Source organism: Miscanthus floridulus, chromosome 16 (assembly GCF_019320115.1).
Source record: "Miscanthus floridulus cultivar M001 chromosome 16, ASM1932011v1, whole genome shotgun sequence".
Lineage (NCBI taxonomy): Eukaryota > Viridiplantae > Streptophyta > Magnoliopsida > Poales > Poaceae > Miscanthus > Miscanthus floridulus.
In genome coordinates, this window is record NC_089595.1 from 21,310,277 (window position 1) to 21,333,911 (window position 23,635).

The window sequence follows — 23,635 nt, forward strand, 5'->3', positions numbered from 1 at the left end:
TAGCATGCCTACCGTACCCCACACTATAATACATTCCAGCAAGCATCTTGTGTTAGTGGGTGAGCCTTGTCAATGTCCAGCCTTGACTACATATAGTAGTGTGAATGAAAAGTAAATCCGTTAAAGTTGCTTAAAGCAAAGTTGAATATCAAGAGAGGATACCCATACATACAGTTAGCCTCTCCACAAAATTCCAATAATGGATGACACAGGAGGACTTCTTGTAATGTTTCCAATGTGCCAAAATTGGTATTTGATGCCTGACTACTACACCTGCCTCTGAGGCAAACTTGGCAGCTTGCACTGGATCATGTGGCCTCCTGTTCCCTTCGGCAACAGAGATGAGCATCCTCAATCCTCCCATTGATTTGCTCATTTTGTCAAGCAAAATTCTTTGAGTTCGAGGCCTCGGCTTCCTCGCACTTCTCGACAATGGTACTACAAAGTTTTTATACATTCAGATTGTTAGAAAAGTAACATGGATATCAAATAGCTAGTGCGAATTGATTGATAGACATCTGTAAGGTAATACCAACCTAGGCAACTTTCATTGTTCTATGGGTGGGTGGAGATGGGAGTTTGCTTAGAGGGCTCCTCTTTGGCATGGCTATCATCATCTAGCCATGGACAGTCTCTCACAGGGCTAGGTAGCTTAGAGGGCTTCTCTTCGACATGGCTATCATTACCTAGCCGTGGGCAGTCTCTCATAGGGCTAGGTAGCTCAAAGGGCTCTTCTTTGGTATAGCTATCATCATCTGGCCGTGGGCACTCTCTTACAGGGCTAGGTAGGGAGCCATCCTGACAAATGTCTCCAGTCAATTCATGAAGTTTGAATTGATCCCTGGGTATAGGTGTCCATGGTAATGAAGAATTATGTTCACCTACTGCTGATGCCTCCACCCTTTTGCCAGCGGTAGCCCTCCGAGTACGAACTCCATGAGAAAACTCTCCTGGTCATGTTGAATTCACTTGCTTGGAGTGCCTTTGCCTAGGACTCATGGTTGCGCTACCTTTTGTCCTACTGGCAGAGCCTCCTATATGGCTCCTTCGACCCGGACACTGAAATTTGAGATACAAACTTAAGCAGCAAGTATGTACAAATTGCATTGCTATCCAAACAATAAAGAATTGCATTGCTATGTACCCCCTCCAAACTAAATACAAGATAGAACAAGCACCTCAATTGCTAGAAGTACTGGCTCATCTTCTAAATCTGAATTTGTTTCATCTGTAACATCAAATCCCTCAACTACCTCCCCTGGTTCAGGGATATATTCTAAATCTTCACTGTGTCTACCCTTTGTGCTTTACTTTTTTGCCTTCGGAGACATGTTTTGGGTCCACACGTATTCCAAGTTCTTCTAGCTTTCTAGATTACAAAGGTATTTATTAACTAAAGCTTCTATGAAATGTCAATACAACAGAGCAAGAGTATGCAAATAAGCGCCTAACTAGTACGTAACTACAGCTTATACGGAAGTCATTAATCCAATAAAGCACATGTCAGCTACACTCAACTATAAGAAATATGTAACCCCATCGCTATCTACATATCCTTGGTTCAACCTCTATAGTAGATCACACATCATAAAAGGAATTTGGGTACCTGTTCCTCTGTGTGCATGTTCATATCCGATCTTGTCATCGTGGTTGTGGAGCTGGTGCGGCCGACATTGACGCAGGGTTAATAGATCTAGCTCTGGCTAGGGTTTAGATTCAGTCAGTCATGGCAGATGCTGAGGTAGGGGATCCGGATCTGGCTTGTACCATCGTCGAGGCTAGGGTTTAGAAATATATGAGAGAGGGTATGGCTGGAGAGTCAAGAGGGAGTCGAGCTGCTATGCCGATGGTACCTAGGGTCTAGAGTAGAGTGGTAGAGTGGGCGGCTAGAGAGTGGAGAGGGAGGCCATGGGACTAGGATTTGGAGCTAGAGGAGAGATGGTGCGGGCGGAGAATGGAGATGGAGGCGGAGACAATGACTCTTTGTGCTTTATGTGGCCATCACATTACCACAAATGCCCTTGTTTGAAATCGATGGCGTGGTAAACCTATTTTTCGCATGGAGGGCAAAAGAGAGTCATCTAATTTTCGGTGCGTGTTGGCAGGACTGCTCGGCGCGATGTGATATCAAATTTTTGGGGCTTGTTGGCAGGACTGCTCGGTGTGGTGCTCAGCAAAGACCAAAATTTATTCCATGTTTTAATAGGAAATGATTACGACAAAATGTTACTTACCTAATATTTGTCTTTTCATTTTTTCTCCTATGCACCTGTTTATATATCCGATGCGTTAGTTGTTGCCTTTTTGGTTTTTATAATAATATAAATAAACATAAAACTAAAAGAGGATGATAATAAATAAATAATTAAAAGATGCATGAATTTGACACTTAAAAATTACAAAAAAACCTACTCGCTGTAGCTTGTTGCACTACATCTGCTGATTATTTTTTTATGTGTGTGACTGCATCTGCGGCTGTTTGAACTAAGGTCTATAATTTGGAAGCAAGGGGATGGCTGGCCTAGGGATGGAAAACCCTCCATAAATAACTAAATGGGTTATTGGATTTCCCATCCTGGAAAAAGTCATGTATTCTAAGGGGATTTGAGTTTCCAGAGAAAGAGAAAAAAACATCCTCCTCCTCGCTAGTGCTTTGGTGATTCGCCGACTCGCCAGACTCATCGCTAGATGAGTCATAGTACTCTGGATCATCCTCCTCCTTGCTAGAGTCATAGTCGGTGCTGTACATGCCATCGCTCGAGTACGTTCCCATTGCTCGTCGCCGTTACCACTCGAATCGCTAGTGTAGTAGTCGAGGGGTTGATGCGTTTTCCTACTCTGATAACAAGAAAGTCCATGGCTCTATGTATTTAACGCGCTGGACTTTCTCATAATTAGAGCGGAAAACGCGCCAACCCCTCGACTACTACTCTGACTGCTCGTATTCTGAATCTATTTTATTAGTAATTAGTAATGCTATGAGGACTCACGTCTTCTAACGTTTGTTAGCGTCTACATCGAGTATAAATATCCTTCCTGGTCTCTTTTACTTATCACTTGCAAGTTGCTAGCCAAGGAAAGGAGGCAGTGTTACAACGTTGTTAGCAGCTGTTGCCCATAGAACAACGATGATCGTCCTTGTTGAGGTGAGTTTTAGTTTCTTTATCATTTTATTCTAGTCAGGATCTCAATCGAGGCTAAGATATGACCTAGACAATACTCTGTTGCTTTGTGCTAGTTCTTGTTCAAGGTGTAGTGTTTCATATGTGGTTTTTTCTAATGATTTTTTCCTTGTGTTTCTTTGTTCTGTATGTATAAAGAGAGATGTCGCCGTACTTCAACACCCATGTTTACTCCATCAGCAAGCTTGTGCTAAGGCAGCTAGGATTGTCGCCAGGTATCGTACAAGGGGTGCTTGTTGCTTGGGGACATCATGCTCATCAATAGCCTCGATGGATCGTTGTTGAAGCTGCAGTTTGTTAGATGCTTGGTAAAGATTGCTTTGGTACAGTTGTCGAAGACTATGATAGTGACGAGATTTTTGTACATGTTAGGAATTTTGAGTAAATGAAAAGACTTGGTAGTGTTACTATGTTTATGGGAGGAGACTATGTCATCTTCACTCATGTTGATCAACTAAATAAAATTTGTCAACCGTCTGATATGAGTCCCCTTGGTAAGATGAGTTATTTTATACATTAGAGATTAGTGAAAACTACGTAATGTACTTTTCTCTATAATATAGTGAAGTTTTTATGTTGGTCCAACTATATTTATCTTCCTTTATTTCTTTCATACTTCATATACTTTGGTTGATTCTTATTACATTGAGTTTTTTTATTTTGTCAAATTTGACAATCTGACTCATCGATTTGGGATGGAGGGAGTAGTTGAATTCAGATTTGGGCTGATCACAACCATCAAAGGACAGATGCATAGCTGTTGAAATGTTTCTACACTCTATAGATAGAATGATCCTTTAAATTTTTCACTAGCCAGACATAAGTGGAGCGTTATCACAAAAGGTCTGGCAGTTTGAAATCATGACTACCTGGATAGTATTGATGAACAACGTGCGGCATTTGTTTTCATCTTGTAGGCTCCTGGATTCCCACATAGGCGCACATGGCGTGGGTGGTATCAGCATGTAGTTCCAGCAGGGATGTCGCCTAGCAGCCCATTGCTTTGATGTGATGGAACGAAGCCAAACCGCCCACCCACACAAACGTGTTAGTGGTCATGGGGCATGGGGTGGTTCCACAGCCCCCAAACTATAGAAGACATAAGGGCACGAGAGGGAAGATTATCTGTTGCGTTCTGCGATCATTTACCTTCCCTCCCTAGATCTCCTCCTTCCATCCCAAAGCTTTTGCCCTCCAACCTACTGCGCCCTTAGCGCCGCCGCTGCCTCCTGCGAGGACCATGACCATGTGGTGGACGAAGTCATCCATCGACCACAAGGCGTTCAATGAGTTGCAACTAAATGTGGTGATCCCAGAGGCCGCCGACGCGATCGAGTGGAGAGTCCCACTGAGAACCGAAGTGGAGCCAAGGCCGGAGGAGAATGAGGTTTTCTCTTTCACCCATTTGCACTCTTTTGGGTTTGGGGTGCTGGTGCACCCCTTACTCCGGTGGTTGCTGTACTACTATGGGCTTTGCCTCCACGACTTGACCCCAGAGGGGACCCTCCACCTCTTCGTCTTCATCATACTGTGCAAGGGCTTCCTGGGAGTCCCTGCCCACTATGAGCTATGGTGGGCTTTATTCCGGGTGGTTCGCTCAATGCCCAGGGGGTCCATCTTCCTCAGGTGGGGGGTGCCTTGATCCAACTTTATCTCGGATTGGAGGACAGGTACCTAAGCCTTGACCGCTACCCTTCCACGGACTTGGGGTGGCAAAAGACATGGCTCTACATCCCTAATGAGAGCCCACTACTGCCATTTTATTCTCCTAACCGGCTGCATGGTTGTGGCAGAACCGCCCAAAATAGCACGCTTCTGGAGGCACTCGTCTTCCACTAGACGCTAAGCACCCTGAAAGTAAGCTACATTGGACGATTTCATCGAGCACACCCCAAGGGAGAACTTGAATGATCCATGTTTTTCATCTAGGATCCAATAATGAGAATGAGTTTACAATACCTAGTCCATTTCATACAACAAGAGTTCTCAGAAATACATTATTACAATACCAAGTTCAGAGTGCAGAATTTAAACAGCGGAATTGAAATAAACATCTAACGATAAGACATAAGGATCCATCTGTGCCCACCAGAAGAATCCTCCTAACAACAGCCATTCCTCAAGCTGCACCTGCAACATGGGTAAATAAACCCTAAGTACACAATATACTCGCAAGACTTACCCGACTAGTGGGAATAACTTCCTGACTCCAAAGGATATGATAAGCTTTATGGTTTGCTGGGTTTCCTTTTTGCGAAGAGCATTACTAGTAGTGAATCCTTATGTATGTATTTTATTAGCAGTCATGATTAGTTCATTAGCTAACCATTCTATGTAAGCACCTATTCTACTTTTAAGCAAGAGTTGAGCAATCAGATCCATTCATCCCCTTTCATCTTCAAGTTCTCACTACGATGCTAGATCATAGACAAGTTGTATCGTATCAGACGGTGATTCATGAACCAATGCATCCCAGCTAGGTACCCTAAAACACACACCCTGCTTGTACCCTAGGCACAAGCAAGACCAACCCACCACTCTCCTATCAAGGGGTCTAGGTCCCCGTCCAAACTTGGACTCCAAGCCCCCACTCTTGAGTCCTAGACTCAGTATGATGCTTAGACCTCCACCATCCCTGCCCACAATCAGCCAGTCCAAAAAGAGCCAAAACCCACAACAAGAGAGCAACGAGCCTTCCCGCTCCCATAAGCAAGTATGTGCTCAGGATAATAAGTTCGTGACCTGACTAGAATCCACAGCAACGGACGGTCCTTAACCAACATGGACAGGGAAAATAGTATAACCAAGCTATGCCCCGTTGGTCGCGGGACACAACCTATTACACCCACCAATACCCATACCATATCCCTGTCCGGTCTCCATTTCCTTTCACCATTTTATCATGAGAGTAATAATAATAATCACCTATTATGAGTAACGACAGGTTACTCACGCTACAGATAGCCTAAGCATAGAAACTACTCGACCTATGCTAGTAGGACTCATAGGTAGGTTTATCTATGCATGTAGTTTCAATATAAATCCTATAACGTAAATGCACATCATATATATATATATCTAGTGATTATTCAAAATAAGAGTTATACACCGGGGCTTGCCTTGGGCAGGTGGATTGTTAGCTAAGTCAGTAGGTTACGGCTCCGAGACCTCCTCCTACACAAGGACCTCCTCCTTATACTCCTCGATCACCTCTTCATACTCCTTCCCTCTGATGGTCATGAACTCCACCAACTCGTTCTCTACATGCATGCAATGATGATGCAACACTTAATATTTTGGCAATAGAAACTCTTAAAATAAGAATACATATGCTAAGCTACTAAGCTAGCTCTAATGACTAAGATACTTAGCTAATCATTATCTCTACCAAATAGATTCGAAGCTCACCCTACAAGTGGTTAATTTTTATAAACTAATATCATGCCATTATTCACTTAGCCTTAATGGGTACTTAGCTACCATATTAAATAGTCTATTTTTGGTGTACAAAAATTACAGTGAGCACATAATAATACAATGAAGCTACTATAAAAATTTCATGGTTTTTTCTATCACCAATCTACCACAAAAATTCCTATAATAATTAACTTAATAATATTAAGCACTCTCAAATGATTTAATAGCTCCTTGTATCAACCAACACATATATGAACTAAATACAGTAACAGATAGAACACAATTTTAGGAACCTAACAAAATTTGTTTCATAATTTTTGGATATCTATATTATTTTATATTAATTACCAAAGTTCAACTCAGAATTAAAATGAAAGCTATTTCTATTTTCCACGAAAAAGATAAGCTGATTTCGGCCCAACGCGGCCCACGCGGGGCACGGCCCATGCGTGAAGGCGGCCCGTGGCGAGGAGCTCCCGCTTGCGCTAGCACTCTTGCAAAAATGCCCTCATGTTATCAGACAATATCGTGAACACTACATGTACTATTTCTATAGATAGTGACTTGGCAACAGAGCCCGCGTATCTTTTCACCTTTGTACCAGAGAGGTCCTTGAGACGCCCTGTGCTTGTCGGTGTGGTAGGCGATGGCACTAGGCGGTACACTAGCCACCTGAGACCCTTGTAGACCTAGCTAGGGGACCGATGCTCACCTATGGGTCAACACGCGACGATGGGCGGTGGTTGCACGAATGGGGGTGAAGCAGAGCGGGCTCTCCCCGATGGTGGTGACCTATAGTGGTGGCAACCATGTTCTAGTGAGCCACAGCATACAACAGATAGTAGAGGTGATGGGTAAGCATCAGTGACGCACCACGATCCTACCTGTGGTGGTGTCCTAGGTAGAGACACCCTGAGCAAGCCTGGCCGCGTGCGTGCGGCGAGCTTGATGACAAACGATAGCGACACGGCCGTGTTAGCGGCATGGAGGCGGCACTAGGGCTATGACTAGCATGCGCATGACAAAGAGGGGTTCTAGGCGAGGCTAGTGGTACGGTCAATTCGACGCGAGATGGAGAGGTTGGAGCTGGCCATGATGAGGCGGGTTGGGCCTTAATGGCGTGGCGGCGGGAGCAAAACTCCAAAATTGGAGCTCGGCTTGGCCGTAATCAAGGCGGGGTGGGGCGGTTGGCAAGAGGACGTAAAGGCAAAGATGTGGGCACAAGGAATTGATGAGAGGTGCTCGCTCTCTAACTCGCCGTGACCATGACCCGACGGTGGTGGAATGCAGAGGAAGAAAGAGAGAAAGGGAGAGATGGGGCGCGGCAGGTGGGCTCGGCTCGTCCTTGCCTTGGTGGGACATGAGCAGTGAGATCGGGAGACCCACACACCAGCGCTTGCCGATAGGCACACGCACGCCCGACTGGTGTGGCCCGTGCGGCCGCAGTGTCATTAATGACAAGGCGACGGTGAGCCCGACCACGTGTGCACGACAGAGACGACACGCACTAGGCTAGCAATAGTGTAGAGATGCAATGAATAGGCATGGACACAATGATGATGTGATGACAGCGGCAGTGTCACAGCATGAGGTAGGTCGGCAGCGCGATGAGGCAGCAGTGGCGGATGCGACGGCGAGGTGATAGCGTCGGCAGCGGCTTCGTCATGGCGTGGAGGGGCCAGTGGCAGCCGAGCCATAGCTAGGCCAGAGGCAGCCATGGCTGGCCACGTGTGGTAGGGCGCGCACGCACGACCAACACAACGATGCTAAACACCCGAGCATGGTGATCGCGTCCATGAGGCCAACCAATCCGAGACATGTGACGCGCATGAATTTTAAAGCACTCAACACGACCAAATGGTTGCTCCAGGAGCCAAACCAGCTTCACCATGCTCAAGATGGCATATGAGACTATCAAATCGAGCTATACACTATACCAACCTTTAACCCATTCTCTCACAATAAATTGCTAAATATAGCAATGTCTAGCTATTGGCAGACTTGAAAATTTCTAAGTTTTTGAGCTGGATTTGTTTTCAAGTTTCGTTTCTAGACTATTAGAAATACCACCTAGTAACATTATTTTTCTACAACAATTATTTCATTGTCATCTACAAAGTTTGCACTTCAAACTTTATTTAAGTGTCACATACATATACTATTGCATTTTTGTTCAATAAAAATTAGTTTCAAACCCTACTTGATATGCATGAACTATCGAATCAACTTTTGTTTAGCATTTTTATTGATCATTTTGAGTTATAGAAATTGATCTACACACTTTATCACATGCATTATCACAAAAACATGATGCTCATGACATAGTTTAGCAAGTTGTTTAAGTGGTAACACTGAGGGTGTTATAGGTCTACCCCCCTTAAACAAAATCTATTCCCGAGATTTCATGTGCCTAGTGTGGGAAAATAGATAAGAAATAAATTTTGATTTAAACAATTACCTCGGTGAACTAGAAAGAAGGTGGGGATAATGCTTCAAGGTATAGTTTTCTTGCTCCCGCGTTGCTTTTTCCTCTAAGTGATTTTGCCACTGAACTTTATAAAACTTCACCATATTGTTTCTAGTCACTCTTTCTTTTTCATGTAAGATCTTGATAGGATGCTCAATATAAGACAAGTCAAGTTAGAGAGTGAGTCCTTCAATTCCACCACCCCCCAGGAACCCATAAACACTTCTTCAATTGGGAAACATGAAAGACATTATGTACTACTGACAAAATATCCGAGAGCTGGATACGGTAGGCAATAGAACCACGCTGGGCCAAAATCTTGTAAGGTCCAACATAGCAAGGGGCTAGCTTTCTCTGGACACCAAAGCGATGCACCCCTCATGGGAGACACTTTGAGATACACATGATCACCAACTTCAAATTGCAAGGGCCTTCTTCTCTTGTCCGCATAAGTTTTCTGATGACTTTGAGTAGTCTTCAAATGACTTTGAATAACACTGACTTGCTCTCTTACTTCTTTGATAAAATCAGGTCTGAAATAACCATAGTCTCCCACTTCAACCTAGTTAAGTGGCATTCTACATTTCTTGCCATATAAAGCCTCAAATGATGCCATTCGAATGCTTTCTTGATAACTATTGTTATAAGAAAACTCAGCTAGAGTTAAGCATTCGTCCCACTTTTCTAGAAAAGAGATAACACAAGCCCTCAACATATCCTCAAGTACCTGATTTACTCTTTTCGTCTAACCATCAGTTTGCGGATGATAAGCTGAACTTCTAAGGAGACTAGTACCAAGACATTTCTGGAGTTGCTCCTAGAAACGAGAGACAAAGACTAACCCTCCATCAGAGATGATAGTAAGAGGAACTCCATGCAGGGTCACAATTCGGTCAAAATACAACTTGGCATACTTCTTGGCTGAATACCTTATATCCCCGGGAGGAAATGAGCGGACTTGGTAAGGTGATCCACAATGACCCAAATAGAGTCATACCCCTTTGCCATGAGGGGCAAACCCACAACAAAGTCCATAGAGATATCCTCCCATTTCCAAATAGGGATAGGCAAGGGCTGTAGAAATCCAGGCGTACGCATATGGTCTGCCTTACCCCTTCCACAAATGTCACATTCTGAGATGTATTTGGTAATATCCTGTTTCATATTTGGCCACCAATACAAGTGACGCAAATCAAGATACATCTTGTTACTTCCTGGATGAATGGATAACTTGGAGTTATGAGCTTCATCCAAAATCTTCCTCCTAAGCTCATCACTTAATGAAACAACCAATCTGTTCTTGAACCTCACTACACCTTGATCATCAACACCAAAATGAGGACCATGCCCTTCGGCAATTAACTTCTTGATACTCGAAATTTCCAAAACATCTTGCCTTTGTTCTATAATAATTTGCTCAAGTAAATCCGAGACTAGAACAACGTGAGCTAGCACCTCAACATGGTTGAGAGACAATGATTCTTCTTCCACTTGATGCAACTTCCAACTTAAGGCATTAGCTACCACATTAGCTTTTCCAGGATGGTAATGAATCTCCAAATTGTAATCCTTGATTAGCTCTAGCCATCTCTGTTGCCTCATATTCAACTTGGATTGAGTGAAAATATATTTGAGGCTCTTGTGATCCATATAAATATGCACTTTATTTCCCAACAAATATTGCCTCCAAAATTTTAGAGCACGCACCACAACAGCCAGCTCTAAATCATGGGTGGGATAGTTCACCTCGTGCTTTTTCAGCTAGAGTGAAGCATAAGCTGGCACACGTCCATCCTACATAAGCACGCATTCAAATCCAGTCCTTGAGGCATCACAATACACATCAAATGGCTTGTCAATATCTGGTTGGGCAACAACAGGAGCAGAGGTAAGAAACTTCTTTAGGGCTTGGAAAGTTTCTTCATAAGCCGGACTCCATACAAACTTGACATCTTTCTGGAGCAACTTGGTTATTGGTTGGGCTATTTTGGAGAAGTCAGAAATGAAGCACCGATAATAACCAACAAGACCAAGGAACTGACGGATCTGATGCACTAACTTTGGAGACTTCCAATTTAACACATCTTGCACCTTGCTTGGGTCTACAGAGATACCCTCAGGTGTCAGAACATGTCCCAAAACTGCACTCGATCTAGCCAAAACTCACACTTGCTGAATTTGGCATACAACTTGTGTTCCCTTAATTGAGTCAGTACTATCCAAAGATGTTGTGCATGCTCTTCTTTGTTCTTAGAGTATATCAAAATATCATCAATGAACACCACTACAAACTTATCCAACTTCGGCATAAAGACTGAATTTATGAGATACATGAAGAATGCAAGAGCATTGGTGAGACCAAAGAACATGACTAGATATTCATACAGACCATACTTGTTCTTAATGGTCATCGCATTGAGAGGGCAATAATCCACACACATCTGCAGAGTACCATCCTTCTTCTTCACAAAAATAGCTGGGCAACCCCATGTTGAAGAGCTAGGATGGATAAAGCCCTTCTCCAATAATTCCTCTAGCTGTTTCTTCATTTCTGTTAGTTCCTTTGGAGCCATGTGGTAAGGACGCCATGAAATAGGGGCAGTGTTAAGTTCTAACTCAATAGTAAACCCATGTCCCTATCCGGTGGCAACCTAGGCAGATCTTTAGGAAAGACATCCGAAAACTCACATACCATAGGAATAGAAGTAAGATCAAGACAAGCTTCAACTTGAGCAACAACTAGTAAGGCTGAATCAGAGGGCATAAGGAGAGACATCCTATCCTCGAAAGAAGGAAGCCATAACTCAACAACTCTCTACTTAAGGTTCAAGACTACCCCATAAACTCGCAACCAGTTCATTCCCAAATTGCATCTATGCCTTGCCCAGGCAGCACCATGAATTAGAGGCGGTAAGTGTGAGTGGCTAGCACTGATCTGACTGTGTCTGTCTGAGTATTAATGCACAACCACGCACCTAGAGTACTAATTCTATAGGCAATAGGAATAACCATAAAAGATATATTGTGCCTCTATGCAAACCACATGCTTATGAATGAATGTGATGCACAAAAATCAAACAACACATATGCTGGGTGAATGTCAATGGTAAACATACCAGCCATCATAGGTTCATTCTGCAAAATCTCCTCAGCCTTAGTGAAATTGACTTGTCCGAAGCGGCTAAAGGCTGGGAAGACTACGCAAACTGGTTCTATGGACACTCCCGAGCATAGTGGTCCTCCTTGCCACACTTAAAACAAGCACTCGACTTGTTCCCCTATCCCTGATGAGGCAGAACTTGCTGTCCCTAAGGCTGCTATTGCACCTATAGAGTAGGTGTATGGTACTGAGTGGGAGGTGCCTGATGTGTTTGTTGAGTCTGGCGAGACGGCTGTCCACCCAGAGAGTGATAGGACATCCTCCTAAAAACATGCACCTTCTGAGCCTGTGGGTGACTAGAAGATCCAGTGATCACTCGCTTGCACTTCCACTCCACCTGGGAATCACACTGAAGTCCCTCCATAGCAATGGCTATATTCATTAAAGCACCAAAAGTCTGATATCCCCTAGTGTATAGCTCCTTTTGCAAGATGCAAGAGAGGCCACGATAGAAACTATCCCTCTTCTTCTCATCAGTGTCTACATGGCTCCTAGCATATTATGCAAGATGGTTGAACTTGTTCACATAATCCATCAGTCATACTCCCTTACTTCAAATCCAGAAACTTAGTCGACTTCCTGTTCAGCAAACCAGTGGGAATATAGTATTCATGGAAAGCAGTGGTAAACTCCTGCCAAGTCACACAGTGGTCCACCGGCTGCATGGCATTGAAAGTATCCCACCATGCACTAGCAGACCCTAGAAGTTGCTATGCGCTAAAGTGCACCTTCTACTCTTCAGCCATAGTGAGCAGCTAAAACTTCTGCTCCAGAATACGAAGCCAATGCTCCATATCCAGAGGCTTAGCAGTTGGCATGAACATGGGTGGGTGTCTTTAGGAAGTCCTGGTAGGAACAGGGCCCCGCGAGAGTGCGAACACCACCCCCGTCCTGCTGTTGCCACCAGGGCCTCCATGGGTGAAGCCACCAATAGCCTAGGAAAGCATCTCCAAGGCATAGGCTAACTCGCGCCGAGCAGCCAGCATCTCTGCATGGATCATCGGAGGTGGTGGTGGCGGAGGAGGAGGAGCCAGAAGTGGGGCCTCGTGGCTGTCCCCATTGGTGTTGCCAATGTCCTCACCATGATCGTTATTACCCTGGTCTGCCCCAGCGCTAGTACTCCCCCGACTAGACCTTAGGTTCATCTAGAAACAGATAAGAACCAACCATTAGGGGCAACCCTCCTGATTAGGAACAAGAGACTTAGTGAAATGATAAGACTTTTATTAAAGTATTCTTTTTGGTTATCCTATCAATTCACTAATCTAAATTATACGCGTGGGGGAAATTTATTTTAAGCAAGATCCTCTTTTCATGATGCATGCATCGACCTACCCATTCACTCATGCCAGAATATAGCGGCATTCGCAAATTTTTTTGGAACATCGCACACTCACTTTCCACTTGCTAAACGATTCTTATGCATCGTAAGTTAGTGTACCTACAGAAAAATTGATCAGATAAAACGAGTGCCGCTATCCTAGATAGACCATATTAATAGGGCTTATACTTATTTACATAATTTTACCGCATTCTACTTTTCACAAAATTTTTGTTGGTCAAATTTTAGGTTTTGAAAAGAGTTATGAAACTCGTAGACTCATTATTGTCTCTGATACCACCTATGGTAGAACCACTCAAAATAGCACGCTTCTGGAGGCACTCATCTTCCACTAGACGCTAAGTACCTCGAAAGTAAGCTACATTAGACGGTTCCATCGAGCACACCCCAAGGGAGAACTCAAACGATCCACATTTTTCATCTAGGATCCAATAGTGAGAACGAGTTTACAATACCTAGTCCATTTCATACAACAAGAGTTCTCAGAAATATATTATTACAATACCAAGTTCAGAGTGCGGAATTTAAACAGCAGAATTGAAATAAACATCTAACAATAAGACACAAGGATCCATTAGTGCCCACCAGAAGAATCCTCCACACAACAGCCATTCCTCAAGCAGCACCTACAACAGGGGTAAATAAACCCTGAGTACACATTGTACTCACAAGACTTACCCGACTAGTAGGAATAACTTCCTGACTCCAAAGGATATGATAAGCTTTATGGTTTGCTGGGTTTCCTTTTTGTGAAAAGCATTACTAGTAGTGGATCCTTATGTATGTATTTTATTAGCAGTCATGATTAGTTCATTATCTAACCATTCTATGTAAGCACTTGTTCTACTTTCAAGCAAGAGTTGAGCAATCAGATCCATTCATCCCCTTTCATCTTCTAGTTCTTACTATAGTGCTAGATCATAGACAAGTTGTATCATATCACACGGTGATTCATGAACCAATGCATCCTAGCTGGGTACCCTGAAACACACGCCCCGCTTGTACCCCAGGCGTAAGCAAGACCAACCCACCACTCTCCTATCAAGGGGTCTAGGTCCTCGTCCAAACTTGGACTCTAAGTCTCCACTCTTGAGTCCTGAACTCAGTGTGGTGCTTAGATGTTCGCCATCCCCACCTCCAATCAGTCGGTCCAGACAGAGCCAAAACCCATGACAAGAGAGCAACGAGCCTTCCCGCTCCCATAAGCAAGTATGTGCTTAGGATAATAAGTCTATGATCTGACTAGAATCCACGACAATGGATGGTCCTTAACCGATACGGACAGAGAAAATAGTGTAACCAAGCTATGCCCCGTTGGCCACGGGACACAACCTATTACACCCACCAATACCCGTACCATATCCCTGCCTGGTCTCCATTTCTTTTTACCATTTTATCATGAGAGTAATAATAATAATCACCTATTGTGAGTAATGGCAGGTAACTCATGCTACCGATAGCCTAAGCATAGCAGTTACTCGACCTATGCTAGTATGACTCATAGGAAGGTTTATCTATTCATGTAGTTTCAATATAAATCCTGTAACATAAATGCACATCATATATATATATCCAATGATTATTCAAAATAAGGGTTATACACCGGGGCTTGCCTTAGGCAGGCGGATTGTTAGCTAAGTCACTCTGTCACGGCTCTAGGACCTCTTCCTCGTACTCCTTGATCACCTCTTCGTACTCTAGCTCTCCGGCGGTCACGAACTCCACCAACTCGTTCTCTACATGCATGCAATGGTGATGCAACACTTAATATTTTGGCAACAGCAACTCTTAAAATAAGAATACACATGCTTAGCTACTAAGCTAGCACTAATGGCTAAGATACTAAGCAAATCATTATCTCTACCAAATAGATTCCAAGCTAACCCTACAAATGCTTAATTTTTATAAACTAATATCATGCCATTATTCATTTAGCCTTAATGGGTATTTAGCTACCATATTAAATTGTCTATTTAGGGCTACAAAAATTACAATGAGCACATAATAATAAAATAAAGCTACTATAAAAATTTCATAGTTTTTTCTATCACCAATCTACCATAAAAATTCCTATAATAATTAACTTAATAATATTGAACACTCACAAATGATTTAATAGCTCCTGGTATCAACCAGCACATATATGAACTAAATACACTTATAGATAGAGCATAATTTTAGGAATTTAACAAAATTTGTTTCATAATTTTTGGATATCTACATTATTTTATATTAATTACCAAAGTTCAACTCAGAATTAAAATGAAAAGCTATTTCTATTTTCCACGAAAAAGATAAACCGATTTCGACCCACGCGTGGAGGCGGCCCATGGCGGGCAGCCCCCGTGCGCGCTGGCACTCTTGCAAAAATGCCCTCGCGTTATCAGACAATAGCACAAACACTACACGTACTATTTCTATATACAATGACTTTGCAATGGAGCCCTCATATCTTTTCACCTTCGCAACGGAGAGGTCCTCGAGATGCCTTGCGCTCACTGGCGTGGTGAGCATTGGCGCTATGCGGTACGCCAGCCACCTGAGACCCCTACAGACCTAGCTAGGGGACCGATGCTCACATGACGATGGGCGGTGGTTGCATGAACAGGGGTGAAGCAGAGTGGGCTCTCCCCGGTGGTGGCGACCTACAGCGCCGGCAACAGCGTTCCAGTGAGCTACAGCATACAACAGATAATAGAGGTGATAGGTAAGCATCAGTGATGCACCATGATCCTACCCATGGTGGTGTCTTGGCCAAAGATGCCCTGAGCAAGCCTCGCCGCATGCGCGCGGCGAGCTTGATGGCGAACCGTAGGGACACGGCCATGTCAGCAGCGTGGAGGTGGCACTAGGGCTACGACTAGCATGCGCATGATGAAGTGGGGTTCTAGGCGAGGCTAGTGGTGTGGTCAATTCGACGCAAGATGGCGAGGTTGGAGCTGGCCATGATGAGGCGGGTTGGACCTTAATGGTGCAGTGGCAGGAGCAAAGCTCCAAAATTGGAGCTCAGCCTGGCCATAATCAAGGCATGGTGGGGGCGGTTGGCAAGAGGATGTAAAGGCAGAGATGCAGGTATGAGGAATTGATAAGAGGTGCTCGCTCTCTGACTCGCCATGACTGCGACCCGACAGCGACGGAAAGCTAAGGAAGAAAGAGAGAAAGAGAGAGATGGGGTGCGACAAGTAGGCTCGACTCATCTCTGCCTTGATGGGACACGAGCGGTGAGATTAGGAGACCGATGCGCCGATGCTAGCTGACATGCACGAGCGCGCCCGACCGGGGTGGCCCACACGGCCGTAGTGTCATTAATGACAAGGCAACGGCGAGTCTGACCACGTGCACGCGACAGAGGAGACACGTACTGGACCGGCAACAGCACAGAGATGCAGCGGATAGGCGTAGATGCGATGATAGTGGCAACATTGTGGCATGAGGTAGGTTGGCAGCGCGGCGAGGCAGCAGTGGCAGACATGATGGCGAGATGATAGCGTCGACAGTGGCTTAATCATGGCATAGCAGGGCCAGCGGCAACCGAGCCATAGCTAGGCCAGAGGTAGCCACGGCTGGGCACACGACCAACGTGGCGACGCCGAACACCCGAGCACGGTGATCGTGGCCACACGGCCAACCAGACTGAGACATGTGACGCACATGAATTTTAAAGCGCTCAATAAGACCAAATGGTTGCTCCAGGAGCCAAACCAGCTTCACCATGCTCAAGATGGCATATGAGACTATCCAATTGAGCTATACACTACGCCACCCTTTAACCCATTTTATCACAATAAATTGCTAAACATAACAATGTCTAGCTGTTGGCAAACTTGAAAATTTCTAAGTTTTTGAGCTAGATTTGTTTTCAAGTTTCGTTTCTAGACTATTAGAAATACCACCTAGTGACATTATTTTTCTACAGCAAGTATTTCATTGTCATCTACAAAGTTTGCACTTCAAACTTTATTTAAGTGTCACAAACATGTTGTATAGTATTTTTGTTCAATAAAAATTAGTTTCAAACCCTACTTGATATGCATGAACTATCGAATCAACTTTCGTTTAGCATTTTTATTGATCATTTTGAGTTACGAAAATTGATCTACATACTTTATCACATGCATTATCTCAAAAACATGATGCTCATGACATAGTTTAGCAAGTTGTTTAAGCGGTAACACCGATGGTGTTATAGTGGTGACCTCCCGGAGTCATGGGAGGAACTACCGCCCCTAGAGGCCTATAGGCACCATGTGCCCAACTTGTTGAATGCGATCAAGGAAATGAAGGACCGGGGCCTGACAAGAATGAGGGTGATCCATACCTTCATTGGCCGTTGGGTCCTCCCCTTGAAGATGAGGCACCACCCCTAGTGGGAGTTCCAATCGAGTCGGGGGTCACCATCCATGAGGATGACCTAGACCAATGGGTGATGAAGGTTATGGAAGAGTACACGATGGATCATGGCAGGGGGAGTCCTCGATGGCCTTTAGTACCAGCCATCCTCCACCAACAGACAGACCTCTCGTCTACGTGGTCTCACACCCACCGCCAGTTCCTCGTAATGAGGTGATTTTTTCATGTACCGCTGTTCATGTTGTTTCCCTTCACTAAATTAACTAGGGTCTGCAAGCAATGCTCACGCTAGTATTTGTGTTCATGCTGCTTAATTTAACTAGTATTTAGAAATTGCCTACTTTCTCAATAGGTGGATGTGGGCATGATGGCGTCCCGAGGATCGTTGGCCCTGGAGCCAGGTTCTTCATCCGTAGTCACGCTCGAAAAGTGGCCCTAGGAACCATTGCCCTGTGTGGGTAGCCACCAGCGATGATTTCATCCCTTGCTACTCCAGATAGTCCGGTGAGTCATTTGGCTTCTCAATTAGATCGCTCTCCCCCTTATCCTATGGGCTTGAACTTTGTTTGCATTGTGTAGAGAGACGTCCCATCGCCACACATCATCACCGATCCCATCTGACCCCGGACAGTCTTCTGGTGATGCATCGTCAGACCATGAAGTCCTGTCTGACCCCGGATAGTCTTTTGGTGATGCATCGTTAGACCACAAAGAATACTTTAAGTTAAAGGAGGCTTACCTCAAGGTCACAGACTTGTACTCAGGGGCCAGTCTGGATGCCGACAAGCTACGCAATGAACTAAAGGCCGTGCATGCCGCCCTTGGCATCGCCCAACAAGAAGCCGCCTATGCACGAGATGAGAAGGCGGCCACTGAGGTGGAGGTCCAGAACCTGCTTGTCGACGCTACTACTGTCTGTGATGCCGCCTTCCTGGTGCAAACAATGGACGATCTGGTCACTGCACTAGAGGAGCGCCTTTGAGCCCTGTCGGCCTGCATTCAGGCCATGGTGTAACACCCTAGGTGTTTGGCTTCCACTAAATTGCATGTCATTTCATAAACATATGCATCATCTGTGTCATCATGCCATTATCATTGAAACATACATATGCAACATTCGCATATTCTGTTTGTTTCGTACTTTATTGCTTATGAATGGTGGGAGTGCAACATGTGAATGCAACATGGATTTCTCATACCTTGAAACATGGCAATATGGTAGTAATGTGATAAGTGTAAAGTAACAACAAAGTCATGAAACAGGTGAAACATTGCATTGCAACAATTGAGTAAATTGCTTGTTTTGTTGTTTCATCACATGTGATCAATTGAAATGGTATAACAATTGTGTAAAGTGGTTGATCATGGTCTAATACACCTTAACTACTTAGGGTAATTGTTTGGACATTGTTCATGTAGATCAAAATGACAAAATTGCCCTTTGGGAGAGGTTTGACTTGAATTGACCCTTTGAGTGCCACTGTTTGACTGATTCAAAAGTCCAACTTAGGGATCTTACAAGGCTGTACACTCTTCACCAAAGTTGTAGCTAATTTAGCAAGGAACAAAAGTTGTTTTATGATCATCTCATGAAAATGGCTAGAACATGCTCAAACATGACCCACAAGTCAGAATTTCATGCTGATTTCACACTTAGAAAATATTCAAGTCATAACTACATTTTCAGTTGGATCAAGCCCACTTTGGCTTGATGTAACTGCTGATCCATGGTGAATTAGATCATGGTCCTTGAAAAGAAGTTGTAGATGGATAGTTGACAATTTTTCATGTACACATTTTTTTTTGCAAAGGATCATTGGTTTAGCCGTGTTGACACGATGAATACTCGCTGTCAATCATAGTCATCGAACACTGAATCGCCATTTTCAGAAAACGGTCAGTGTCTTCATGGCCGACCGGTGCAGGAGCCGTTCACCGCGTGGCGTTCATGCTCGGCCAAAGCCACCACGTCACGCGTCCGTGCTCCAGAAGAGGGCCAGTGCCTGCCCGAACGCACCCGCCTGCTCCATTGCTTCCCTCTCGCCTTCTCCGCGCGCAGAGCCGAGTCCACAGCCGCCCTCCATTCCCGACCGAGCATCGCCATCATCGTGCACGCTCATCGCTGCAAAAACACGTCGGCCATCTCGCTGCTAGCCTCGCCGTGATCCCCTCTACCTTCTCCACCCCACCGTCGATCCAATTGTGCCTTGGTAAGGGTGAAATCATAGTTTCCTTCCATCGCCGCCATGGCTGACCTCGCCGGCGTTGTTGCTCCACGTGGCCAGTTGCCACCGTGGCCTTCCTGTCCTATCTCTTTCTCGTGCTAGGTCCTAGGAGCGCTGCTGAAGCTCATAGGGTCACCCATTCGAGCCATAGTGCCATAGCCTCGCTGGAGCCGGCCATGCCGTGGCCGCACGCCGCCATGCTCGTCGCCAACCCCGGTAGCCACGGGAATAGCAGCGATTGAGGACACCGCTAGATGCACACGGGCAAGGCAACCATCGTAGCACCGCTGACCTCGCTGGAGGAGCCACCGGCGACGAGCTACGCCGCCGTCTCCTTCTCCTCCCCTGCCTGTCTCTCTATCGCGTGGGACCCGCATGTCAGTCGCTGACGCACGTAGGCGGGAGCCTGGCTGGGCCATGCCGTTTCTAGGCCGCGCCTACGCCTGCTTCGCGGGCCGCCATTTCTTCGGGCCGGCCCACCAGTAGTTGAATATGTTTTCTTATTTTGTTTTGTTTTATTATTTCACAGATTTGTGTACATATTCAAAAATATTTAGCTCTTAGATGGTAGATCCAAATGATGTGGTTCTAATTTTGTTGAGTTCATGATAATGTCTAGTTTCTACTAAAAATATAATCCATGCCATGTTCTATTATGAAAATGGGAGTTTCTATTTATCTCTTTTAATCATGCAAGAAATAGGGGTAATTATATCTTTTTCTAGGTAGCTCCAAATGGCATGAAATTTTTATGGTGTACTGCTCATATCATGAATAGCTTGTAGTTAAATTTTCATAAATTTTGGACACTGTTTGTAGGAGATAGAAAATTATCTTGTTTGCATGGGTGGATCTTGTGTGAATTTTCATAATTTTTCTATAGATCCAGTAAAGGTAAAAATTGGTGAGTGCTGTTCTTATGCTAGAATGAGGCTAGAAAAAAATGAGAAATCTATTGCTTGACACTTTTCAATAGGGTTTCCTAATTATGCTAAAAATAGACATGCCACCTGTTATTTTGGATACAGCAAGTTCTGCTTGCTCAATGGCTTTGAAATTTTTATGGTAGTCTATATGAAGCATGAGATAGCTACTGTAATTTTTGTAGATTTTTATGAACAGATTTACTATATATTGCTTTAATCACCTAATTAACTAAATAAATTTGAAAAGGATATTAAATAATTTATTTAGAAGTTAGCACTATACTTTCTAGTGTTCCTCTGGTATGTGCAACAAGTTGGTAAACTTGGTTTGGTCAGATTAGGCTTTTGCATCATCATTAAATAATTAAGTTAGTAGCCTTGGCATTTCTGGACAGATTCTAGATTTACTGGAATTCAATTTGGTTAACGTAAGAATCATGCTGTGATGTTTACAATTGTTTTGTAGAGAATTTCTTAAGCTTTCCAGAATGTCCTCATGCAAGTCATTTGGAATTGTAGAACTCTGGTTGTGATTGAATTAAGGGACTACTTGTGTGCATATGAAACTTTAAATGTTGATTTATGTATGCCTTTACTATTTCTAAGTTTGTGGTAATGTTCCTAGGTGTTAGGTCTTTAACTGAAGATGAGCATCTTTATCTTAGGTTATGCAAGTTAGGTAAGTTGATCTTGTTCTTTAAGTTAAGTTAGATACATGCTTAAAGTGATTTGAATAGAGCTATTCTACTCGGTAAACGGGTGTCCAGTGATGTTTTCGTTAAACATTTACTGTGATTCATTCATCATGAGCATCATGTCATTCCTTATGCATCCATGATATTTATCTCGTGCATCGGCATGCAATAGGTGTATTGGAGGGAGTAACACTGCTGGAATTCGAGGAACCAAGCGAGCAGCAGCAGCCGACACCGGAGGTTCAGGAGGTGCAGCCTTCAGGAGAAGTGCCAGACGAGGTCGCCGTTGAGTGCCCAGATCACCGTCCTTGCAACTTTGTGAAAGGCAAGCCCCGGAGCATATTAAGCCTCCTAATTTCCGAAATGCAGTTACAGTATTATTGTTACATATATATTGTTGCATTAAGTTTAGGTGTTGGATGCAAATACTTGCTACATTGGTTATCCGATCCTTGTCCAGATATTGATACCCTGAATCCTATGTAGCTTAGGCTCGTGTAGTGCTTAGCCCTGCTTAAACGCGGTAGAAGTCAGGTGATTTCCTATCACCTGCGAGATATAGGAAGATACATATGGCACGGTTGGCTATATTTGCTATTGTGGAAAAGAACCAGTCTTAATTCGAAATGGAGACCGGGCGGAGGCTTGCCGGTTTGCAATGACTGCGTCTGTGTCGATTAAGGACTGAATCTTGGAGCCTTTCTTGTTCATGTTGAACGCATGCCTCTCTCTTAGTTGGCCAGGTCTGGAGACCGACCACAAAGCTGAGTAGCTCACCTCAGGCCAGGAGTCGATAAGTATAAAGTACGCCTCGGAAGGGAGCCGTAGGCGTGAGTCCAAGGGCAGGTGATTTAAAAGTCCTGATCGTCCTGGCAGAAGGGTAATCCCTAAGAGCGCTGGCATTGATCAAACCCACGAATTTGGTTCCTGAGTTGTCCCAAAGGTGACCCATGGCTACCCTTGCAAAGTATGCCAGGGTGAGAGTTAGGAATACCCCCTCAGCTGAGTTGTAATTCGATTCGAGTCGCCGTCTCTCCCGGTTAGTGAGAACTTGACGGGCTTATCTCCAAAGTAGATACACTAAATAACATGATGGTTCGGAAATGATGATATAATGATGACAGCCTTATTATACCTGCTATGGTTAATATTGTTTGCTCCTAATAAGTGAGTGCTCTAGTACAGGTGCTAATCTAGTGGACAGGTAAATGATGATAAGCTTGATGCTAAGTTTAAATTGGTTACTATAATCATAAGCTCTTTTATGCAACTGTGTCAAGCTAGCCCACCTGAAAAGCCTTGCATGATCCTTGGTGTCTTTTATTTCTGGTTTGACGGGTAAGTCTAGCTGAGTACCTTCTCGTACTCAGGGTTTATCTTCCACCTATTGCAGATGACCAGTTCTACTTTGATTGCTACAAGTACTGCCTTCTCCCAGCTGGGGATGAAGACTAGACCATGGGGCATGGTCTCTACTAGTTCTCATACCTGATAATGCTTTTGTGGGACATGACTCAGACTTGGCAATGTATTTGAACACTACGATGTTTTGTACTAAACTATGTTGCTTCCGCACACTCAAACTTGGTTTGTAATATGTTATTTGAACTCTGATGGATGTAATTCGAATGCTACTTGTGAAATGTTGTAACAAATGATGTGTTGTGTTGAATCACTATGATCTTGGTTTGTATGTCAAGAGTTGGTTGAAATCCTTCGTGATTTCCGGACTACCGGGATTATAGGAGCTTAAGTACAGGAATTTGATCGCTTCGGTGATTGTTTTTGTACTTATGTTCTTATGATTTGGTCGGTTCTATTACACGTGGCATTCGAAGCCATCCATTAAGGGGGTGCCATGGCACTGTTCG